Raw genomic sequence first — 25,408 nt, 5'->3', positions numbered from 1 at the left:
AGCCGCTATTCCCCATGGTCCTTACGGAGTCCCCAGCATCCACTACGGACTATGAGAAATAGAATTATCGGTAAGTAAATTCTTATTTTTAGTACAATGCTTTTCTGTGGTATCTCATTCATTGCGCATTATAGATGGAGCCACGCTAATCGTGGCTCCATCTGCGACTAGGTGCGCATCCACCGGGAATGAATGGGATGCGCACGCACCCCATTCACCTTGAATGGGAGCGTCTCTGTATGCTTGGTGGTAGGCCGCGGCACAGGCGCGCCAAGGCACGCCGCGTGCCCCCCGCCTGCGATGCCACCAGCGTGGCTCTATCTGTATGTTCTGATGAGAGGTTAAAACTGTGCTCGATGTTGACGTTTGTACATTGTGATTGTTGACCTGTTCTGTGCTCTTGTTTTGCTTCAGCTAATTTTCATTTCTTATTACAACTGCAAATTCTGTCAGAATAATCTGTGCAGAAACTCAGTTTATGCAGACACTATGTAGGGCAATTTTAGAGATCATTTTCCTGCCTCAAAAGGTTTTATTTATGGTGATATGTTTGTACTATAATATACATACTATGATATGCTTTGTACCTTAAGGGTGCAAATAGTGAATAGTCAAGCAGGTCACATTCAATTCTGCGTGGATTGAATATTGGCAGGAATTAGCTCCCAGTGCTATTCATTTCAGCGCAGTGTGACGCCCGACAAGAGATTTTCTTCTAACAATCTAACAAATGTGCTTGCGCAATGCTGTTTTCTGGCATTAGCGTGTAAGAAACGGCATCGCAGCCGGCACTTAAGTCCGAGAATGACTGTTTAGTCAGCGAGAACCTGCGTTCTGACATAACAGCGTGCTGAATTAAATAGCATCGGTAGCTAATTCCCGACGTTATTCTATCTGCGCTGAATTGAATTGACCCCAAGGTGCCTTGATAACCACCCGTGCAGATGGCTACCAATTTGATCATCAATAACTAAAAAGCTAGCATCAATAGGATGAGAGGACAGAAAAAGAGAACCGATTGTGAGTATTACGCAAGCTGCACTTTGCAACACAATTTCAGTGTCTGACAGTCTGTGTTGGATGATTGAATGGTTGGTTCAATTGTACAGCATATCAAACTTTCTTTGGTCCTAGTTTCATTCTCCCAACTAGACATCTTTCACTCGAGTTGCAAGTCCTGCTTTCACAATTGTTATCTTTAATGCAAACTCATCCTAATACTGTTAATCAGCTGTGTAGACAGACCGCATTTGCAGGAGTTATTGGATCTTAAGCTCCAGGCTGGGGCATCAGTGACCTGCAGATGTCCGAAGGGTCGATTTTTCTCCTTAATAATCATTGACCTGGGACCAATTAACAATTTTTTTTATTTTTTTTTCTACTTGATATAGTTTAAAAAGTATTCTTTTTAAAACTTATATAATGCATCTGCAGAACGGATTTCCTTGTCAAAAACTGGGGAACACAGTGGGGTGGTCAAGTCGGAAAATGCAGTTTACTGCTGGCATTAGTTGTGGTAAATTGCCTGCTACTCGGGATGGAGGAGAGACCTTCAGTGGCAAATGAGGAGGTCAGGGCTGCCTGAAGGTAATGTAATTACTAAACTGTTTAAGCTTATTGGGAACTTCCAATTGCTTAATTAATCATATGGTGTTAGGGGGTTTCCAAGGGGTTCACAAGCAAATCCTGATGATTTTCCTTAAAATAACTATTTTAGGAATGATTGGACTTGCTCTGAAGCTGCAAGGAAATGCAATAATTTTCTTGCAGGCAATTGAATAGGAGAAACTGCAGTTGTGGGAACAACCCTCCTGCAATAGAAGATACCCCATAGTGTGTATTATTTGAGTAGCCTATTTATTTATTTTCACACACAATATATCCAGCTGTGCTAATGGAATTTCTAAATTATCCCCCTTATTTGCACAACTAAATCTACTGTACTGTTTGACCGTAATGACATGTCAAGCCAATAGGTTTGTGGTGCATGGATTACATTGATTACTATCTCACTCCTCTAAATCCATACCTATGGTGTTTCAGTTAGGTCTGTTTTCAGTATGGAATATAACTCAAAGGGGCCGATTCAATTGTTTTTGCGCCCTCTACTGGGCTTGTTTAGCAATGGGTATCTGTCAGAGCTATTCAGTTGTTGCTCCGATCAGACGCCCATTGCTAGTTAAGGCTCCTGTCATATCTGGGTTTAGCCACGCAAAATGGCTAATCCTGACTAAAAAGCCTGAATGGGCATCCAAAGTCTGGCTTTGGGCCCCCAAACTACAAACTTTTTAACACTTTTCTCTGACGTCCTAGTGGATGCTGGGGACTCCGTAAGGACCATGGGGAATAGCGGCTCCGCAGGAGACTGGGCACAACTAAGAAAGATTTAGGACTACCTGGTGTGCACTGGCTCCTCCCTCTATGCCCCTCCTCCAGACCTCAGTTAGAATTGTGTGCCCGGCCGAGCTGGTTGCACACTAGGGGCTCTCCTGAGCTCTTAGAAAATAAAGTATATTTAGGTTTTTTATTTTCAGTGAGATCTGCTGGCAACAGACTCACTGCTACGAGGGACTGAGGGGAGAAGAAGCGAACCTACCTGCTTGCAGCTAGCTTGGGCTTCTTAGGCTACTGGACACCATTAGCTCCAGAGGGATCGAACACAGACCCAGCCTCGGTCGTCCGGTCCCGGAGCCACGCCGCCGTCCCCCTTGCAGAGCCAGAAGCAAGAAGAACGTCCAGGAAATCGGCGGCTGAAGACTCCGGTCTTCATTAAGGTAGCGCACAGCACTGCAGCTGTGCGCCATTGCTCCCCATGCACACCACACAGTCCGGTCACTGATGGGTGCAGGGCGCTGGGGGGGGGGGGGGGGTGCCCATGGCTGCAATAAGAGTACCTTAGCTTGCCAAAAAAACACATAATATAGTCAGTAAGACTATATATGTGTAAAATCCCCTGCCAAAAATATCCTGAAAAAAGCGGGAGAAGTCTGCCGAGAAGGGGGCGGGGCTATCTCCCTCAGCACACTGGCGCCATTTCCTCTCACAGCTCCGCTGGAAGGACGCTCCCAAGGCTCTCCCCTGCAGTTTCCAGGCTCAATAGGGTAAAAAAGAGAGGGGGGGGCACTAAATTTAGGCGCAAACTGTGTATTATAGCAGCTATAGGGGAAAAATCACTGTGTGTAGTGTGTATCCCTGCATTATATAGCGCTCTGGTGTGTGCTGGCATACTCTCTCTCTCTCTGTCTCCCCAAAGGACTTTGTGGGGTCCTGTCCTCAGTCAGAGCATTCCCTGTGTGTGTGCGGTGTGTCGGTACGGCTGTGTCGACATGTTTGATGAGGAGGCTTATGTGGAGGCGGAGCAGGTGCCGATAAATGTGATGTCACCCCCTGCGGGGTCGACACCTGAATGGATGGACATGTGGAAGGAATTACGCGACAGTGTCAACTCCTTACATAAAAGGTTTGACGACATAGCAGATGTGGGACAGCCGGCTTCTCAGCCCGTGCCTGCCCAGGCGTCTCAAAAGCCATCAGGGGCTCTAAAACGCCCACTACCTCAGATGGCAGACACAGATGTCGACACGGATACTGACTCCAGTGTCGACGACGATGAGACTAGTGTACATTCCAATAGAGCCACTCGTTATATGATTACGGCAATGAAAAATGTGTTGCACATTTCTGATATTACCCCAGGTATCACAAAAAAGGGTATTATGTTTGGGGAGAAAAAGCTACCAGTGGTTTTTCCCCCATCTGATGAATTAAATGAAGTGTATGAAGAAGCGTGGGCTTCCCCCGATAAGAAACTGGTAATTTCTAAAAAGTTACTAATGGCGTACCGTTTCCCGCCAGAGGACAGGTCACATTGGGAGACTTCCCCTAGGGTGGATAAAGCGCTCACACGTCTGTCAAAAAAGGTGGCACTACCGTCTCCGGACACAGCCGCCCTAAAGGAGCCTGCAGATAGAAAGCAGGAGGCTATCCTGAAGTCTGTATATACACACTCAGGAATTATACTGAGACCGGCTATTGCTTCAGCATGGATGTGCAGTGCTGCAGCTGCGTGGTCAGATTCCCTGTCGGAAAACATTGATACCCTAGACAGGGACACTATATTGCTAACCGTAGAGCATATTAAAGACGCTGTCTTATACATGAGAGATGCACAGAGGGATATTTGCCGGCTGGCATCTAAAATAAACGCAATGTCCATTTCTGCCAGGAGAGGATTGTGTACTCGGCAGTGGACAGGAGATACAGATTCTAAAAGGCACATGGAAGTTTTGCCTTATAAGGGTGAGGAGTTGTTTGGGGATGTTCTCTCGGACCTCGTTTCCACAGCGACAGCTGGGAAGTCAGCATTTTTACCCCATGTTCCCTCACAGCCAAAGAAAGCACCGTATTATCAGGTACAGTCCTTTCGGCCCCAGAATGGCAAGCGGGTTAGAGGCGCGTCCTTTCTGCCCAGAGGCAGAGGTAGAGGGAAAAAGCTGCAACATACAGCCAGTTCCCAGGAACAAAAGTCCTCCCCCGCTTCCTCTAAGTCCACCGCATGACGCTGGGGCTCCACAGGCGGAGCCAGGTGCGGTGGGGGCCCGTCTCAAGAACTTCAGCGACCAGTGGGCTCACTCATGGGTAGATCCCTGGATTCTACAAGTAGTATCTCAGGGGTACAAGCTGGAATGCGAGACGTCTCCCCCTCGCCGTTTCCTCAAATCTGCCTTGCCGACAGCTCCCCCGGACAGGAGGGCAGTGCTGGAGGCGATTCACAAGCTGTATTCTCAGCAGGTGATAATCAAGGTACCCCTCCTTCAACAAGGACGGGGTTACTATTCCACAATGTTTGTGGTACCGAAACCGGACGGTTTGGTGAGACCCATTTTAAATTTAAAATCCTTGAACACTTATATAAGAAGGTTCAAGTTCAAGATGGAATCGCTCAGGGCGGTGATTGCAAGCCTGGACGAGGGGGATAACATGGTATCACTGGACATCAAGGATGCTTACCTGCATGTCCCCATTTACCCTCCTCACCAGGAGTACCTCAGATTTGTGGTACAGGACTGTCATTACCAATTCTAGACGTTGCCGTTTGGTCTGTCCACGGCACCGAGGGTATTTACCAAGGTAATGGCCGAAATGATACTCCTTCGGAAAAAGGGAGTTTTAATTATCCCGTACTTGGACGATCTCCTTATAAAGGCGAGGTCCAGGGAACAGTTGTTGATCGGAGTAGCACTAGCTCGGGAAGTGCTACAACAGCACGGCTGGATCCTGAATATTCCAAAGTCGCAGCTGGTTCCTACAACGCGTCTACTGTTCCTGGGGATGGTTCTGGACACAGAACAGAAAAAAGTGTTTCTCCCGGAGGAGAAGGCCAAGGAGTTGTCATCTCTAGTCAGAGACCTCCTAAAACCAAAACAGGTGTCGGTGCACCACTGCACGCGAGTCCTGGGAAAGATGGTGGCTTCTTACGAAGCAATTCCATTTGGAAGGTTCCGTGCAAGGCTCTTTCAGTGGGATCTGTTGGACAAGTGGTCCGGATCGCATCTTCAAATGCATCGGCTGATAACCCAGTCTCCAAGGGCCAGGGTGTCGCTGCTGTGGTGGCTGCAGAGTGCTCATCTTCTAGAGGGCCGCAGATTCGGCATACAGGACTGGATCCTGGTGACCACGGATGCCAGCCTTCGAGGTTGGGGGGCAGTCACACAGGGAAGAAACTTCCAGGGACAATGGTCGAGTCAGGAGACTTCCCTACACATAAATATTCTGGAACTAAGGGCCATTTACAATGCCCTAAGTCAGGCAAGACCCCTGCTTCAACACCGGCCGGTGCTGATCCAGTCAGACAACATCACGGCGGTCGCCCATGTAAACAGACAGGGCGGCACAAGAAGCAGGATGGCGATGGCAGAAGCCACAAGGATTCTCCGATGGGCGGAAAATCATGTGTTAGCACTGTCAGCAGTGTTCATTCCCGGAGTGGACAACTGGGAAGCAGACTTTCTTAGCAGACACGACCTCCACCCGGGAGAGTGGGGACTTCATCCAGAAGTCTTCCAAATGGTTGTACACCGGTGGGAAAGGCCACAGGTGGACTTGATGGCGTCCCGCCTCAACAAAAAGCTAAAAAGATATTGCGCCAGGTCAAGGGACCCTCAGGCGATAGCTGTGGACGCTTTAGTGACACCGTGGGTGTACCAGTCGGTTTATGTGTTCCCTCCTCTTCCTCTCATACCCAAGGTACTGAGGATAATAAGAAGGAGAAGAGTAAGAACTATAATCATTGTTCCGGATTGGCCAAGAAGAGCTTTGTACCCAGAACTTCAAGAAATGATATCAGAGGAACCATGGCCTCTGCCGCTCAGACAGGACCTGCTGCAGCAGGGACCCTGTCTGTTCCAAGACTTTACGCGACTGCGTTTGACGGCATGGCGGTTGAACGCCGGATCCTGAAGCAAAAGGGCATTCCGGAGGAAGTCATCCCTACGCTGATTAAAGCTAGGAAGGAGGTGACCGCAAACCATTATCACCGCATATGGCGAAAATATGTTGCGTGGTGTGAGGCCAGAAGGGCCCCAACGGAGGAATTTCAGCTGGGTCGATTTCTGCACTTCCTGCAGTCAGTGGTGAATATGGGCCTCAAATTAGGTTCCATTAAGGTCCAGATTTCGGCTCTGTCGATTTTCTTCCAAAAAGAACTGGCTTCACTGCCTGAAGTTCAGACGTTTGTTAAAGGAGTGCTGCATATTCAGCCCCCTTTTGTGCCTCCAGTGGCACCTTGGGATCTCATCGTGGTGTTGGATTTCCTTAAGTCACATTGGTTTGAGCCACTTAAAACCGTGGAACTAAAATATCTCACGTGGAAAGTGGTCATGCTGTTGGCCTTGGCTTCGGCCAGGCGTGTGTCAGAATTGGCGGCTTTGTCATGTAAAAGCCCTTATCTGATTTTCCATATGGATAGGGCGGAATTGAGGACTCGTCCCCAATTTCTTCCTAAGGTGGTATCATCTTTTCATTTGAACCAACCTATTGTGGTGCCTGCGGCTACTAAGGACTTGGAGGATTCCAAGTTGCTGGACGTAGTTAGGGCCCTGAAAATCTATGTTTCCAGGACGGCTGGAGTCAGGAAAACTGACTCGCTATTTATCCTGTATGCGCCCAACAGGCTGGGTGCTCCTGCTTCAAAGCAGTCTATTGCTCGCTGGATCTGTAGTACGATTCAACTTGCACATTCTGCGGCTGGACTGCCGCATCCTAAATCTGTAAAAGCCCATTCCACGAAGAAAGTGGGCTCTTCTTGGGCGGCTGCCCGAGGGGTCTCGGCTTTACAACTTTGCCGAGCTGCTACTTGGTCGGGTTCAAACACATTTGCTAAATTCTACAAGTTTGATACCCTGGCTGAGGAGGTCCTTGAGTTTGCTCATTCGGTGCTGCAGAGTCATCCGCACTCTCCCGCCCGTTTGGGAGCTTTGGTATAATCCCCATGGTCCTTACGGAGTCCCCAGCATCCACTAGGACGTCAGAGAAAATAATCATTTACTCACCGGTAATTCTATTTCTCGTAGTCCGTAGTGGATGCTGGGCGCCCATCCCAAGTGCGGATTGTCTGCAATACTTGTATATAGTTATTGCCTAACTAAAGGGTTATTGTTTGGAGCCATCTGTTTGAGAGGCTCAGTTGTTATTCATACTGTTCACTGGGTATAGTATCACGAGTTGTACGGTGTGATTGGTGTGGCTGGTATGAGTCTTACCCGGGATTCCAAATCCTTTCCTTATTGTGTCAGCTCTTCCAGGCACAGTTTCCTAACTGAGGTCTGGAGGAGGGGCATAGAGGGAGGAGCCAGTGCACACCAGGTAGTCCTAAATCTTTCTTAGTTGTGCCCAGTCTCCTGCGGAGCCGCTATTCCCCATGGTCCTTACGGAGTCCCCAGCATCCACTACGGACTACGAGAAATAGAATTACCGGTGAGTAAATTCTTATTTTTATCCTTGCACCTCCGGGGGGTGCAAGAAAAAAAAATTGACTGCCGCAGCTAATGGCTATCAGAGCAACAATTGAATAGACGCTAATTCCTTCAAACGGCCAACACGTTGCACATGCCACAGTTGAATCTGCCCCAATATATTAGATTCCTTCATATTGTATTTATGCCAAATTTCTGTATTCTTTGTTTGTTAATACGCTGATCAGCCATAAAGTTAAAACCACTAACAGGTGATGTGAATAATTGATTTTTGTTACAATGGCACCTGTCAAGGGGTGGGCTATATTATGCAGCAAGTGAATACGCATTACTTGTAGTGACGTAAGCAGGAAAAATGGTTTAAGTATAAGGATCTGAGCAACTTTGGCAGAGGCCAAATTGAGATGCTTCATGACTAGGTCAGAGCATCTCCATAATGGCAGTTCTTGTGGGGTGTTCTCAGTATGCAGTGGTTAGTACCTACCTTAAGTGGTCCAAGGAAGGACAGCAGGTGAACTGGCAGCTGAGTCATGAGCACCCAAGGCTCATTGAAGCGTGTCAGCAGTGAAGGCTAGCCCATTTGGTCCGATCCCACATAAGAACTACTGTAGCACAAATTGCTGAAAAAGTTAATGCTGGCTATGATAGTTGTCAGAATACACAGTGCATCATAGCTTGCTGCCTATGGGGCTGTGTAACTGCAGACTGGTCTAAGTGCCCATGCTGTTCCTTGTCTACTGTACTGCAGAAAGTGCCTACAATGGGCATGTGAGCATCAGAACTAGACTATGGAACAATGGAAGAAGATGGCCTGGTTTGATGACTCACATTTTATTTTACATCATATGCTTGGCCAGGCACGTGTGCGTTGTTTACTTTGGCAAGTAATTGCTCCAGGATGCACTATGGGAAGGCAAGTCGGCAGAGGCTGTGTAATGCTATGCACAATATTCTGCTGGGAAATATTGGGTACTCATGTGGATGTTACTTTCTCTTACGTCCTAGAGGATGCTGGGGACTCCGTAAGGACCATGGGGATAGACTGGCTCCGCAGGGGACATGGGCACTTTAAGAAAGACTTTAGGTATGTGTGTGCACTGGCTTCTCCCTCTATGCCCCTCCTCCAGACCTCAGTTTACTACTGTGCCCAGAGGAGACTGGGTGCATTACAGGGAGCTCTCCTGAGTTTCCTGTCGGAAAGTATATTTGTTAGGTTTTTTATTTTCAGGGAGCCTGCTGGCAACAGACTCCCTGCATCGTGGGACTGAGGAGAGAGAAGCAGACCTACTTCTGTGAGTTTCAAGGCTCTGCTTCTTAGGCTACTGGACACAATTAGCTCCAGAGGGAGTCGGAACACAGGTCTCACCCTGGAGTTCGTCCCGGAGCCGCGCCGCCGTCCTCCTCACAGAGCCGGAAGATAGAAGCCGGGTGAGTATGAGAAGAAAGAAGACTTCAGAGGCGGCAGAAGACTTCAGATCTCCACTGAGGTAACGCACAGCAGTTAAGCTGTGCGCCATTGCTCCCACACAGCGCACACAAACGGCAGTCACTGTAAGGGTGCAGGGCGCAGGGGGGGCGCCCTGGGCAGCAATATAACCTCGTTTTCTGGCAAAAGTAGATATATACAGCTAGGCACTGTATATATAAAGAGCCCCCGACAGTTTTTTATATATTTTAGCGGGACAGAAGCCTGCCACTGAGGGGGCGGGGCTTCTTCCTCAGCACTCACCAGCGCCATTTTCTCCACAGCACAGCGCTGAAAGGAAGCTCCCCGGACTCTCCCCTGCTTATCCACAGTGAAAGAGAGTTTTAAAGAAGGGGGGGCACATAATTTGGCGCAAAAATAAAGATTACAGCGCTATCTGGGTAAACATATTGTGTTTTTTTTCCTGGGTCATAATGCGCTGGGTGTGTGCTGGCATACTCTCTCTCTGTCTCTCCAAAGGGCCTTGTGGGGTAACTGTCTTCAGATTAGAGGATTCCCTGAGTGTGTGGTGTCGGTACGCGTGTGTCGGCATGTCTGAGGTAAAAGGCTCTCATAGGGAGGAGGTGGAGTTAATGACTGTGGTGTCTCCGTTGGCAACACCGACACCTGACTGGTTGGATATGTGGAATGTTTTAGTGCTAATGTGAATTTATTGCACTGAGTCTAGGTAATGTACAGAATCAGAATCAGCTTTATTGGCCAGGTATACTTACGTATACTAGGAATTTGTCTTCGGTTTGCTATACAACAGCCAAGTAGGTAACAGGTAAGCAGGTGTGTGTGTGTGTGTGTGTGTGTGTGTGGGAGGGGGGGGGGCGGGCGGGCGGGCAAGTAAAGCTACACAGATAGGTATACCGTAGGGACACAAGTGAGGCGTCAAACCCTGCCTTTCCCCTATGTCACAGGGACCTCCGGGGTCTCAAAAGCGCCCACTATCCAAAATAGTAGACACTGACGCCGACACGGATTCTGACTCCAGTGTCGACTACGATGATGCAAAGTTACAGCCAGAATTGGCAAATAGTATTCAATATATGATTATTGTAATTAAAGATGTTTTGCATATCACAGAGAAACCCCCTGTCCCTGACACGAGGGTACCCATGTATAGGGTAAAGAAACCTGAGGTAACCTTTCCCCCATCTCATGAACGAGTTATTGAAAAGGCTTGGGAATCTCCAGACAAACTGCAGATTCCCAAAAGGATTCTTAGGGTGTATCATTTCCCGACTAAGGACAGGATACAGTGAGAATCTTCCCCAAGGGGGGAAAAAAGAGTGGACACGCTTATCCAAAAGAGTAAGCTGCCATCCCAAGATATGGCTACCCTCAGGGATCCTGCTGATCGCAAACAGCAGGCTACCTTAAAGTCCATTTACACACATTCTAGTACCTTACTCAGACCGGCAATAGTGTCGGCTGGAGTTTGTAGCGCTGTAGCAGCGTGGATAGGTACCTTATCGACGGAAATTGATACCCTGGATAAGGGTACTATTTTATTAACCCGGGGTCATATTAACGATGCTGTCTTTTATATATGAGAGATGCTCAAAGAGACATTGGCATACTGGGTTCTAGAATCAACGCTATGTCGATTTCTGCTAGATGAGTTCTATGGACCTGGCACTGGACAGGTGATGCCGACTCAAAGAGGCATATGGAGGTTTTACCTTACAAGGGTGAGGAATTGTTTGGGGAAGGTCTCTTGGACCTGGACTCCGCAGCTACAGCTGGTAAATCAAAATTTTTGCCTTATATTACCTCACAGCCTTAGAAAGCACCACATTATCAAATGCAGTCCTTTCGGTCACAAGAAACAAGAGAGTAAGAGGTGAATTCTTTCTTGCCAGAGGTAAGGGCAGAGGGAAAAAGCTGCACAACACAGCTAGTTCCCAGGAACAGAAGTCCTCCCCGGCCTCTACAAAATCCACCGCATGACGCTGGGGCTCCGCTAAGGGAGTCTGCCCCAGTGGGGGGCACGTCTTCGAATTTTCAGCTACATCTGGGTTCACTCACAGGTGGATCCCTGGGCAATAGAAATTGTTTTAAGTAAGAGCAAAAGACAAAAAGCAGCTATATGCCTTTTTCAGGGCACACTTTGAAAAATTATAAGAATATGATGAATTATGTAAATATGAGTATATTAATACTTAACTTTTATTGAGATATACTTAAAAAGAAAGGGAGAAGGCAAATATAGATAAATAATTGCTACAATTTTTGGGCGATACAAATTGGATTTGCGAAAATATGTTTATTCCCTTGATAATCCAAAGAATTACTTTATTTTTAAATTGAAAAAGTCTTTGTGGGAGTAAACTAGCTCCATTAGGTTCAGCTCTCGCGTGTCAGAATATCAAGATTGAATATCGGTGGAAATTCGATGCCTGGGTCTGCACAGACAGCTGGAAAAACTCAAGTGATGTGAGAGAAAAATACCTACGGTACCTAGTATTCCCTGGTGGTCTCCCAACCGGGTACTGACCAGGCCCTGCAGTGTATGGCTTCCAAGATCAGACGAGGTTGGGCATACTCAGTGCGGTTTGACCGTAGGTGAGTAAATCTCCAGCATGTGTAATCAATTCCAGTGTACAGTTACTCCAGGCAAATCATATGGATATGATAATCTGACAAGGATTAATCCCCTGAATGAGATATAAGTGATTCTGTGCAATGACAGAGACACACCGTATTCTAATAGGTGTTGGTTGCCCCAATCTGTGACATCTATCGTTTTATCACATTTAAGCAAAGAAAAGGATTTCTTGAAACCTATATTCTGGGAGCAGGCGATCAAGCTCCCAGAGCGAAACGTACGTCACTTCCGGTCCCGGTGTCCGAACTTCCGGTCGCTCGGACCGCGGACATCGGCTCCACAGCTCCAAGTCCAGCATCCCCTCTTCCTGGCTGAAAAACCTCCACCCACAACTGCGGGATACTTCAGGCCGTACACTGCCCACCAATGCATATAGGCACCAAGGTTTGAGCCGCACATGGCAGTGAGACATTTTTTTTCAATTTCCACCTGGGGGGATTCTTATCTAGGCACAGCCCAACCATTCCTCCACTTTGTCCACAAACTCCAGGGACACAGTGGGAGTTAGCATTCATCTTTATCTTGACAACCAACAGCATTCGCTGAGAATATTTCAGGTGCAGAGTTAAAGGGTGTCTGTTTTCTTCCCCTTTTTTTCCTTTTTTGATTTAATTTATGACATTCAGTGCAACAAACACCATTTGCTTATCTGGAAAAACGGCTTCCCCTAATGCAATCTGAATGTATATTATGTATATTTTGTGATATCTAGCCATATTAATATCCAGTATATGTCTAAGATTTTTGTTTTTTTGCCTAAAAATTATATATCAATAGGAGTTTCAGATTGGGGAAACAGACATCTATCAGAATACTTTGTTTTTTCGTTGCACTGACTTGCATATATCCAGTTCAGGGAACCAATCCCTGTTGGATTATCATAATTTTTTCATACTTTTTTCATACTTTCTTATTCAGTATTACAACCATTAGAACACGATGGTGATAATTATTTGTATATCCAAAAACACAGCCTCCCCCGATAAAATCTGAATCTCTTGGATTTATTATTATTTTTTGTGATACTCAGCCATAGGAACATTGAATATATGTTTTAAGAAATCCTTTTCTTTGCTTAAATGTGATATAACAATAGATGTCACAGATTGGAGCAACCAACACCTATTAGAATACGGTGTCTTTGTCATTGCACAGAATCACTTATATCTCATTCAGGGGATTAATCCTTGTCAGATTATCAAGGGAATAAACATATTTTCGCCCATCCAATTTGTATCGCCCAAAAATTGTAGCAATTATTTATCTATATTTGCCTTCTCCCTTTCTGTTTAAGTATATCTCAATAAAAGTTAAGTATTAATATACTCATATTTACATAATTCATCATATTCTTATAATTTTTCAAAGTGTGCCCTGAAAAAGGCATATAGCTGCTTTTTGTCTTTTGCTCTTAATTAAGACCACATTTTCCCTATAGTTTACAGAACTATTTTTTCGGGAGCACCACCAACCCATTGCTGAATTTATTTATTTTTGTAGTAAGCATTATGTTGGTCTAACAAATACCTAAACTTATACAACGCTACTAATATTGTATTCTGTGCAGATTATACTTTCTCTTAGCAAATAGAAATTGTTTCTCAGGGTTACAAGCTGGAATTCGAAGTGGTGCCTCCTCGCCGGTTTTTCAAATCGGCCCTGCTGACTTCTTCCCCAGAAAGGGAGATAGTAGTAAATGCAATTCACAAATTGTATCTTCAACAGGTGGTGGTCAAGGTTCCCCTACTTCAACAAGGGAGGGGATATTACTCATCCCTGTTTGTAGTCCCGAAACCGGACGGTTCGGTCAGACCCATTTTAAATTTAAAATCCCTGAACCTATACTTGAAAAGGTTCAAGTTCAAGATGGAATCGCTTAGGGCGGTCATCGCCAGCCTGGAAGGGGGTGATTTTATGGTATCTCTGGACATAAATGATGCGTACCTTCATGTTCCCATATATCCACCTCATCAGGCGTACCTGAGATTTGCGGTACAGGATTGTCATTACCAATTTCAGACGTTGCCGTTTGGGCTTTGCACGGCCCCGAGAATTTTCACCAAGGTAATGGCGGAAATGATGGTGCTCCTGCGCAAGCAGGGTGTCACAATTATCCCGTACTTGGACGATCTCCTCATAAAAGCGAGATCACGAGAGCAGTTACTGAACAGCGTGTCACTTTCACTGAAGGTGTTACAGCAACATGGCTGGATTCTCAATATCCCAAAGTCGCAGCTGGTTCCTACAACTCGTTTGATCTTCTTGGGCATGATTCTGGATACGGACCAGAAAAGGGTTCATCTTCCAACGGAAAAGGCTCAAGAACTCATGACTCTGGTCAGGAGCCTATTAAACCAAAACAGGTGTCAGTGCATCACTGCACTCGAGTCCTGGGAAAGATGGTGGCATCTTACGAGGCCATTCCGTACGGCAGGTTCCATGCGAGGACCTTCCAATGGGACCTACTATACAAGTGGTCCGGGTCACATCTACAGATGCATCAGTTGATCACACTGTCCCTCAGGGCCAGGGTATCTCTCCGGTGGTGGCTGCAGAGTGCTCACCTTCTAGAGGGCTGCAGGTTCGGCATTCAGGACTGGGTTCTGTTGACCACGGACGCAAGCCTCCGAGGTTGGGGAGCAGTCACACAAGGAAGAAACTTCCAGGGTCTTTGGTCAAGTCAAGAGACTTGTCTTCACATCAACGTCCTGGAGCTGAGGGCCATATACAACGCCCTGCGTCAAGCGGAGACCTTGCTTCGTGACTTACCAGTTCTGATCCAGTCAGACAACATCACTGCAGTGGCTCATGTAAACCGCCGGGGTGGCACAAGGAGCAGAATGGCAATGGCGGAAGCCACCAGGATTCTTCGCTGGGCGGAAAATCATGTAAGCGCAGTGTTCATTCCGGGAGGGGACAACTGGTAAGCAGATTTCCTCAGCAGACACGACCTGTATCCAGGAGAGTGGGGACTTCATCAGGAAGTCTTCGCACAGATTGCAAGTCAGTGGGGACTGCCCAGATAGACATGATGGCGTCCCGCCTCAACAAAAAGCTGTAGAGGTATTGCGGCAGGTCAAGAGACCCTCAGGCGGTAGCTGGGGACGCCCTAGTGACACCGTGGGTGTTCCAGTCGGTCTATGTGTTTCCTCCTCTTCCTCTCATCCCAAAGGTGTTGAGAATAATAAGAAAAAGAGGAGTTCGGACAATTCTCATTGTTCCAGATTGGACACGAAGGGCCTGGTATCCGGATCTGCAGGAGATGCTCACAGAAGATCCGTGGCCTCTTCCTCTATGACAGGACCTGTTGCAACAGGGGCCCTGTCTGTTCCAAGACTTACCGCGGCTGCGTTTGACGGCATGGTGGTTGAACGTCTGATCCTAGCGGAAAAGGGCATTCCGGATGAGGTCAGTCCTACTCTGATAAAGGCTAGGAAGGACGTGACTGCTAAACATTATCACCGTATATGGCGAAAATGTTTCTTGGTGTGAGGCCAGGAATGCTCCTACGGAAGAATTCCATCTGGGCCGTTTCCTTTACTTCCTACAAACTGGAGTGAATTTGGGCCTAAAATTAGGCTCCATTAAGGTTCAGATTTCAGCCATATCCGTTTTCTTTCAAAAAGACTTGGCTTCTCTCTCAGAAGTACAGACTTTTGTGAAGGGAGTGCTGCATATTCAGCCTCCTTTGGTACCTCCGGTGGCGCCTTGGGACCTTTAACGTGGTGTTGAGTTTCCTTAAGTCGCACTGGTTTGAACCACTTAAAACAGTGGAGTTAAAATATCTCACTTGAAAAGTGGTCATGTTGTTAGCCTTGGCTTCGGCTAGGCGAGTGTCGGAATTGGCGGCTTTGTCTCATAAAAGGCCCTATCTGGTTTTCCATATGGATAGAGCGGAATTGCGGACCCGTCCTCAATTTTTGCCTAAGGTGTCTTCTTTTCATATGAACCAACCTATTGTGGTGCCTGTGGCTACACGAGACTTGGAGGATTCAGAGTCCCTTGATGTGGTCAGGGCTTAGAAAAATTTACGTGGCCAGAACGGCTAGTCAGAAAAACAGAAGCACTGTTTGTCCTGTATGCAGCCAACAAGGTTGGCGCTCCTGCTTCAAAGCAGATTATTGCTCGCTGGATCTGTAACACGATTCAGTAGGCACATGCGACGGCTGGATTGCCGTTACCAAAATCGGTTAAGGCCCATTCCACTAGGAAGGTCGGCTCGTCTTGGGCGGCTGCGCGAGGGGTCTCGGCACTACAGCTGTGCCGAGCTGCTACTTGGTCGGGTTCAAACACATTTGCAAAGTTCTATAAGTTTGATACCCTGGCTGAGGAGGACCTCCTGTTTGCTCAATCGGTGCTGCAGAGTCACCGCCCGTTTGGGAGCTTTGCTGTAATCCCCATGGTCCTTACGGAGTCCCCAGCATCCTCTAGGACGTAAGAGAAAATAAGATTTTAAACCTACCGGTAAATCTTTTTCTCGTAGTCCGTAGAGGATGCTGGGCGCCCGTCCCAAGTGCGGGCTACTTCTGCAAGACTTGTATATAGTTTTGCTTACATAATGGTTATGTTATAGTTTTCATCGGTCTGGGACTGATGCTATGTTGTGTTTTCATACTGTTAACTGGTTAGTTTATACACAAGTTATACGGTGTGAATGGTGTGGGCTGGTATGAATCTTGCCCTTGGTTTAACAAAAATCCTTTCCTCGTACTGTCCGTCTCCTCTGGGCACAGTTTCTCTAACTGAGGTCTGGAGGAGGGGCATAGAGGGAGGAGCCAGTGCACACCCATACCTAAAGTTCTTTCTTAAAGTGCCCATGTCTCCTGCTGAGCCCGTCTATCCCCATGGTCCTTACGGAGTCCCCAGCATCCTCTACGGACTACGAGAAAAAGATTTACCGGTAGGTTTAAAATCTGTTTTTTCCTGGGTCATATAGCGCTGGGTGTGTGCTGGCATACTCTCTCTCTGTCTCTCCAAAGGGCCTTGTGGGGGAACGGTCTTCAGATAATAGGATTCCCTGAGTGTGTGGTGTGTCGGTACACGTGTGTCGACATGTCTGAGGTAGAAGGCTCTCCTAGGGAAGAGGGGGAGCAAATGAATGTGGTGTCTCCGTCGACAACGCCGACACCTGACTGGATGGATATGTGGAATGTTTTAAGTGCTAATGTAAATTTATTGCACAAAAGATTAGACAAAGCTGAAGCTAGGGAACAGCCAGGGAGTCAACCCATGTCTGTCCCTATGTCGCAGGGACCTTCGGGGTCTCAAAAGCGCCCACTATCCCAAATAGTAGACAGATACCGACATGGATTCTGACTCCAGTGTCGACTACGATGATGCAAAGTTGCAGCCGAAAGTGGCTAAATGTATTCGATATATGATTATTGCAATAAAAGATGTTTTGCATATCACACAGGAACCCCCCCTGTCCCTGACACGAGGGTACACATGAATAAGGGAAAGAAACCTGAGGTAACCTTTCCCCCCTCACATGAGTTGAACGAATTATGTGAAAAAGCTTGGGAAGCTCCAGACAAAAAACTGCAGATTCCCAAAAGGATTCTTATGGCGTATCCTTTCCCGCCAACGGACAGGATACAGTGGGAATCCTCCCCTAGGGTGGACAAAGCATTGACACGCTTTTCCAAAAAGGTAGCGCTGCCATCCCAAGATACGGCTACCCTCAGGGATCCTGCTGACCGCAAGCAGGAGGTTACCTTGAAGTCCATTTACACACATTCTGGTACCTTACTCAGACCGGCGATTGCGTCGGCCTGGGTTTGTAGCGCTGTAGCAGCATGGACAGATACGTTATCAGTGGATATTGAGACCCTAGATAAGGATACCATTTTATTGACCCTAGGGCATATAAAAGATGCTGTCTTATATATGAGAGATGCTCAAAGAGACATTAGTCTACTGGGTTCTATAATCAACGCTATGTCGATTTCTGCTAGACGAGTCCTATGGACCCGGCAATGGACAGGTGATGCCGACTCAAAGAGGCATATGGAGGTTTTACCTTACAAGGGTGAGGAATATTTGGGGAAGGTCTCTCGGACCTGGTCTCCACAGCTACAGTTGGAAAATCAAATTTTTTGCCTTATATTCCCTCACAGCCTTAAAAAGCGCCACATTATTAAATGCAGTCCTTTCGATCACAAAGAAACAAGAAAGTACGAGGTGCACCCTTTCTTGCCAGAGATAAGGGCAGAGGAAAAAAGCTGCATAACACAGCTAGTTCCCAGGAACAGAAGTCCTCACCGGCCTCTACAAAATCCACCGCATGACGCTGTGGCTCCACTAAAGGAGTCCGCCCCAGTGGGGGCACGTCTTCCAGTTTTCAGCCACTCACAGGTGGATCCCTGGGCAATAGAAATTGTTTCTCAGGGTTACAAGCTGGAATTCGAAGAGGTGCCTCCTCGCCGGTTTTTCAAATCTGCCTTACCAGCTTCTCCCCCGGAAAGGGAGTTAGTGTTAAATGCAATTCACAAATTGTATCTTCAACAGGTGGTGGTCAAGGTTCCCCTGCTTCAACAAGGGAGGGGATATTACTCAACCCTGTTTGTAGTCCCGAAACCGGACGGTTCGGTCAGATCCATTTGAAATTTAAAATCCCTGAACCTATACTTGAAAAGGTTCAAGATTGAATCGCTAAGAGCGGTCATCGCCAGCCTGGAAGGGGGGGATTTTATGGTATCTCTGGACATAAAGGATGCATACCTTCATGTTCCCATTTATCCACCTCACCAGGCGTACCTGAGATTTGCGGTACAGGATTGTCATTACCAATTTCAGACGTTGCCGTTTGGGCTTTCCACGGCCCCCGAGGATTTTCACCAAGGTAATGGCGGAAATGATGGTGCTCCTGCGCAAGCTAGGTGTCACAATTATCCTGTACTTGGACATCTCATAAAAGCGAGATCAAGAGAGCAGTTGCTGAACAGCGTCTCACTTTCACTGAAGGTGTTACAGCAACACGGCTGGATTCTCAATATCCCGAAGTCGCAGTTGGTTCATACGACTCGTCTGACCTTCTTGGGCATGATTCTGGATACAGACCAGAAAAGGGTTTATCTTCCGATAGAAAAAGCTCAGGAACTCATGACTCTGGGTCAGGAACCCATTGAAGCCGAAACAGGTGTCAGTGCATCACTGCACTTGAGTCCTGGGAAAGATGGTGGAATCATACGAAGCCATTCCCTTCGGCAGGTTCCATGCGAGGACTTTCCAATGGGACCTACTGGACAAGTGGTCCGGGTCACATCTACAAATTCATCAGTTGATCACCCTGTCCCCCAGAGCCAGGGTATCTCTCCTTTGGTGGCTGCAGAGTGCTCACCTTCTAGAAGGCCGTAGGTTCGGCATTCAGGACTGGATCCTGGTGACCACGGACGCGAGCCTCCGAGGTTGGGGAGCAGTCACACAGGGAAGAAACTTCCAAGGTCTTTGGTCAAGTCAAGAGACTTGTCTTCACATCAACATCCTGGAACTGAGGGCCATATACAACGCCCTACGTCAAGCGGAGACCATACTTCGCGACCAACCAGTTCTGATCCAGTCAGGCAACATCACCGCAGTGGCTCATGTAAACCGCCAAGGCGGCACAAGGAGCAGAGTGGCAATGGCGGAAGCCACCAGGATCCTTCGCTGGGCGGAGAATCATGTAAGCACACTCAGCAGTGTTCATTCCGGGAGCGGACAACTGGGAAGCAGACTTCCTCAGCAGACACGACCTGCATCCAGGAGAGTGGGGACTTCATAAGGAAGTCTTCGCACAGATTGCAAGTCAGTGGGGACTGCCCCAGATAGACATGATGGCTTCCCGCCTCAACAAAAAGCTTCAGAGGTATTGCGCCAGATCAAAAGACCCTCAGGCGGTAGCTGTAGATGCCCTAGTGACACCGTGGGTGTTCCAGTCGGTCTATGTGTTTCCTCCTCTTCCTCTCATACCCAAGGTGTTGAGAATAATAAGAAAAAGAGGAGTACAGACCATTCACATTGTTCCAGATTGGCCACGAATGACCTGGTATCCGGATCTGCTGGAAATGCTCACAGAAGATCCGTGGCCTCTTCCTCTACGACAGGACCTGTTGCAACAGGGGCCCTGTCTGTTCCAAGACTTACCGCGGCTGCGTTTGACGGCATGGTGGTTGAACACAGGATCCTAGCGGAAAAAGGCATTCCGGATGAGGTCATTCCTACGCTGATAAAGGCTAGGAAGGACGTGACAGCGAAACATTATCACCGTATATGGCGAAAATATGTTTCATGGTGTGAGGCCAGGAATGCTCCTACGGAAGAATTCCATCTGGGCCGTTTCCTTCACTTCCTACAGACTGGAGTCAATTTGGGCCTAAAATTAGGCTCCATTAAGGCTCAGATTTCGGCCTTATCCATTTTCTTTCAAAAAGAATTGGCTTCTCTCCCAGAAGTACAGACTTTTGTGAAGGGAGTGCTGCATATTCAGCCTCCTTTTATACCTCCGGTGGCGCCTTGGGACCTTAACGTGGTGTTGAGTTTCCTTAAGTCGCACTGGTTTGAACCACTTCAAACGGTGAAGTTAAAATATCTCACTTGGAAGGTGGTTATGTTATTAGCCTTGGCTTCGGCTAGGCGAGTGTCGGAATTGGCGGCTTTGTCTCATAAAAGCCCCTATTTGGTTTTCCATATGGATAGAGCGGAATTGCGGACCCGTCCTCAATTCTTGCCTAAGGTGGTGTCATCTTTTCATATGAATCAACCTATTGTGGTGCCTGTGGCTACGCGAGAATTGGAGGATTCCGAGTCCCTTGATGTAGTCAGGGCTTTGAAAATTTATGTGGCCAGAACGGCTAGAGTCAGAAAAACAGAAGCACTGTTTGTCCTATATGCAGCCAACAAGGTTGGCGCCCCTGCTTCAAAGCAGACTATTGCTCGCTGGATCTGTAACACGATTCAGCAGGCGCATTCTACGGCTGGATTGCCGTTACCAAAATCGGTCAAGGCCCATTCCACTAGGAAGGTGGGCTCGTCTTGGGCGGCTGCCCGAGGGGTCTCGGCACTACAACTATGCCGAGCTGCTACTTGGTCGGGTTCAAACACCTTTGCAAAGTTCTATAAGTTTGATACCCTGGCTGAGGAGGACCTCCTGTTTGCTCAATCGGTGCTGCAGAGTCATCCGCACTCTCCCGCCCGTTTGGGAGCTTTGCTATAATCCCCATGGTCCTTACGGAGTCCCAGCATCCTCTAGGACGTAAGAGAAAATAAGATTTTAAACCTACCGGTAAATCTTTTTCTCGTAGTCCGTAGAGGATGCTTGGCGCCTGTCCCAAGTGCGGACTACTTCTGCAAGACTTGTATATAGTTTTGCTTACATAATGGTTATGTTATAGTTTTCATCGGTCTGGGACTGATGCTATGTTTTCATACTGTTAACTAGTTAGTATATCACAAGTTATACGGTGTGGCTGGTATGAATCTTGCCCTTGGATTAACAAAAATCCTTTCCTCGGACTGTCCGTCTCCTCTGGGCACAGTTTCTCTAACTGATGTCTGGAGGAGAGGCATAGAGGGAGGAGCCAGTGCACAGCCGTACCTAAAGTCTTTCTTAAAGTGCCCGTGTCTCCTGCGAAGCCCGTCTATCCCCATGGTACTTACGGAGTCCCCAGCATCCTCTACGGACTACGAGAAAAAGATTTACCGGTAGGTTTAAAATCTTATTTTTACATGTGTACCGCCTGCCTAAACATTGTTGAAGACCAGGTAAACCTTTTTGTGGCAAAAAATGTTCAGGAATGGGTCGAGGAACATGACAGAGTTCAAGCTGGGAGCGGGTGAGGTGGAATTCAGTTGCCCACGTTAAGGTAATGGGGGTGAAAAAGGGATGTAGCCTTGTGCTTTAATGCCCGTGGGTATACTATTACATGCCTTTTTCACCCAAGACTCTGTTTAAAATCCGCAGCTTGATGAATGGAAACCAAAACGCATTGCTGGTGGTGGAGATCCCATGTGAACTTTTGCTGCCTGCACTTTGGTGAGCTTTGATGGATTGAACTGGTTTAAGTAACTGGGACACTGTTCAGAAAAATGTTTGTCTGACCTTGCTCAGACCTTTATACCATCTGGTAGGCACAATAACTCACTGGGACCCTTTCTAAATTTTTTTTTTTCTTTCTTTTTTTAAATTTTATTTATTTTTAATTAAGATGTAATTTATAACTTATAGTTTTATGCTATGTAAGGATTTTTTTTCTTCTATGCCATAGAACACTGGAGTGGTTGAGTGGAGAAAAATAAAGCCTTGCATAAGGAGTCTGCTTTGTCCTAACTCGATTCTTTGGGAAATCTCAAATATGCTGTATTAACCTCATTCTTGTGGGGTATATAATCAGGCAACCTCAACCATTAGGGGTTTAATTGTGGAGTTTTGTTAAAAAGGATTTTACAACCCTCTCGTTTGTATACTTTAACTAAACCTCATAATTTTTGAGGTAGTACATCGGGTAACCCTATAGCCATGAGCGGTTAATAAAGTGCGTCTTTAAATGCTTATTGGTTTGGGTGCTTTCCCCTATATACACATTTATTGAGTGTAGTGTAATACACCTGTGGTGAACTTTCTCCAATTTCAAGCAATCTACACTGACATATTGTTTTTCTCTTTGAGGAACTTAAAGGAGCGCCAGGTCCAAGTATTTTTTTGCGAAGAACGGTGGTATTCTTTTTTCCCTTTGGAGGCTGTACCGTATTATATGTTTAAGAGCGCTGTTAGAATTACTGTCTTTTGTCTGTTTAAGACCGGTTGATAACACTGGTTAATGGGCGGTAACACACAGAATCCCTGAGAAGTTGATTTGTGTGATAACTAATGGATGAACCCTGTTGTTATCAGATTTTTTTTGCATTTCTTCAGGCACGTAAAAAAATCCCTGATAAACGCTGCTGATGGGGGAGAATTAAGTAGTCCTGGGGCGTCAATTTAGTACATGGTAAATTAGAACGGCTAGTTGAAATAGCCTTCAGATTCCCTAGATCCCAATCCGATCAAGCGTCTGTGGGAATGGCTGGAAAACTAAGTCTGAGTCATGGATGCCCCACCTTGCAATTTGCAGCATTTAAAGGATCTGCTGCTCACATTTTGGTGCCATATACTGCAGGTCACCTTCAGAGGTCTAGAGGAGGCCATACCTTGACAGGTCAGAGAAGTTTTGGTGGCACGAGGGGGACCTACACAATATCAGGCAGCTGGTTGTAATGTTATGGCTGATCGGTGAATATCTTCATCATAAGGTAGGTACACAGTAGGCAATTTTGTTGAAAGATATGCACAATAAAGTTAACAACATTATCGTGCATATTGTCTAGTGTGTACACACTATAACTGTGAGCGCTCCTGCGGTCATTATCATCTATCTTTATCAACTGAGCATGCAGTCAAACTAAGGCTATATCTCCCATGACCAGTGGTGCCGAGAGAGGGGGGGAAGAGGGTACAAATTACCTGGGCTCCAGGTCTGATGGAGTGTCCCAATGAGGATCCAGTAGGGGCCCAGGACCCCTCCCCCTTACCTGGCAGCAGAAGCTGCAGCTCTCCTCCTCAGCCCAGCACACTCTTCTGTGTACTGGACTGTAGTATGGCCATGGAGGTGCCTAAAATACTGGGAGGGAGGGGGGGTTCAGTATTTTTCTAAAGGTACATGACTACACCTCCTGTGATTAGACCACGCCCCTTGAAAAGTACCTGGGCCCAGCCCGGCTCTCGACTGCCCTGCCCATGACTACATGTTTAGGAATGTGAGGGGGTGACGTCCAGGGCTTAAAGTGGTCCTGGTGAGGTGGTGGAACTCTTGGAGGAGGACCATGGAGGCACCAGGACCTGAGGAAGGAGTAGGTGGCTGCAGCTCATTAGCAACACTAGTGCCGCCTGTATCATCGATTGACGCAGATGATGGGTTGGGCTTTTCTGTTGGCATTACTGTGCAGGGCAATGGAGGAGGTGGAACTAGTTCCCCCTACCATTACAGGTGGTGGAACTCAGTTCCACCTCGTTCCCCCCCACTTTAACCCCTGGTGACGTCACTATATCGTTCAGTGTGTGTGCGCTTTATCGCTCATTCTAGAGCAGCGAAAATTTCAAGGGAAATCTTTATTGGTTCAAAAACATAGTGTGTACCCAGCTTAACACCTGGAATGCTATCAGTTGGATGAGCAGAACAATAGTATTTGTTAAATAAATATACAAGTTATGTTTTTATTTTTACTCCTTTCACTTGTCAATGTGTATTTTGGCTTCCATAATAATACAAAAGTGTGTACTGCCAATACGTATTTCCCTGATCAAAGGACCGGTTGGCTGGAAAAATAGAGATCTATTGCATGGTGTTGTGACATTGTCTGCAGAGGGGTGGTATTCATGTGACCGGCGGTCTGCTGACCGACAGTCACATGACCTCCTCCACCATCCCGCCGCCTCAGTATTCCGATGGTCGGCATGCCGACCAACAGGGACTATTTCCACTCGTGGGTGTCCACGACACCCATAGAGTGGGAATAGAACCCGTGGCGAGCGCAGCCCCTCCCCGCCGGGATCCCAGCGTCGGTATGCTGCCGGGATCCCGGCGTCTGTAAGCTGACCGGCGGTCAGCCATACTACACCCCTGCAGAGGAGAAGTAGGTAGTTAACTAATAGTTAAAAGTTCATAACAATGTCCCATATAAATGTTCTTTATTTGTGTAAGTATGTAATACTGTTCCATTTTATAGTAGGTGGTTTGTAGTAGTATTAGGTTGTTGCATTCATGTCTCATTGAAAGATCTGTGACTCATGATCGGTAAATAGAAAATAAAATCCTTCATGTTTGTGTAGAAGCATGCCAAAAGGTAGTATCATAGCAGGATGCCTTACAGGGGAGCTAGTTTTACTGTAGTTTCAGCATTTATTTCCTGCCTTGTCATTTGTATTTCACTGTTATGGTCGCTGCTACCAAACTAATGAGGAAAATGCCAGAAGCAATAAAAGGGTGTCATTTTTAAGTCGTTCTGTGTATTTTAGTCATGGTTCTCTGAATTGCACTGTTTAAATTAAATCAAACACCTGCCTTGCCAACATACACTACAGTAGGTCGACCACTATAGGTCGACAGTCACTAGGTCGACATAGATGGAAGGTCGACAGGGTTTCTAGGTCGACATGTGCTAGGTCGACAGGTCAAAGGGTCGACATGAGTTTTTTTTTTATTTTTTTTTTAATTTTTACTTTTTTATACTTCACGATCCACGTGGACTACGATTGGAACGGTAATCTGTGCCGAGCGAAGCAATAGCGGAGCGAGGCACCTTGCCGGAAGCATGGCGAGCGAAGCGAGCCATGTG

At 46.9% G+C, this 25,408-nt stretch overlaps 1 protein-coding gene and 1 pseudogene across 1 annotated transcript in view; one reads left to right on the top strand and one right to left on the bottom strand.

Annotated features, from left to right (window-relative positions):
* TRPM7 (transient receptor potential cation channel subfamily M member 7) overlaps positions 1–25,408 on the top strand; it is a 431,707-nt gene that overhangs the window by 12,656 nt on the left and 393,643 nt on the right. The window lies entirely within an intron of this gene.
* LOC134937420 (5S ribosomal RNA) lies at positions 11,896–12,014 on the bottom strand (annotated as a pseudogene).

This window comes from Pseudophryne corroboree, chromosome 6, assembly GCF_028390025.1.
Source record: "Pseudophryne corroboree isolate aPseCor3 chromosome 6, aPseCor3.hap2, whole genome shotgun sequence".
NCBI classification, from domain to species: domain Eukaryota; kingdom Metazoa; phylum Chordata; class Amphibia; order Anura; family Myobatrachidae; genus Pseudophryne; species Pseudophryne corroboree.
This window is presented reverse-complemented; position numbering and strand designations above follow the sequence as displayed.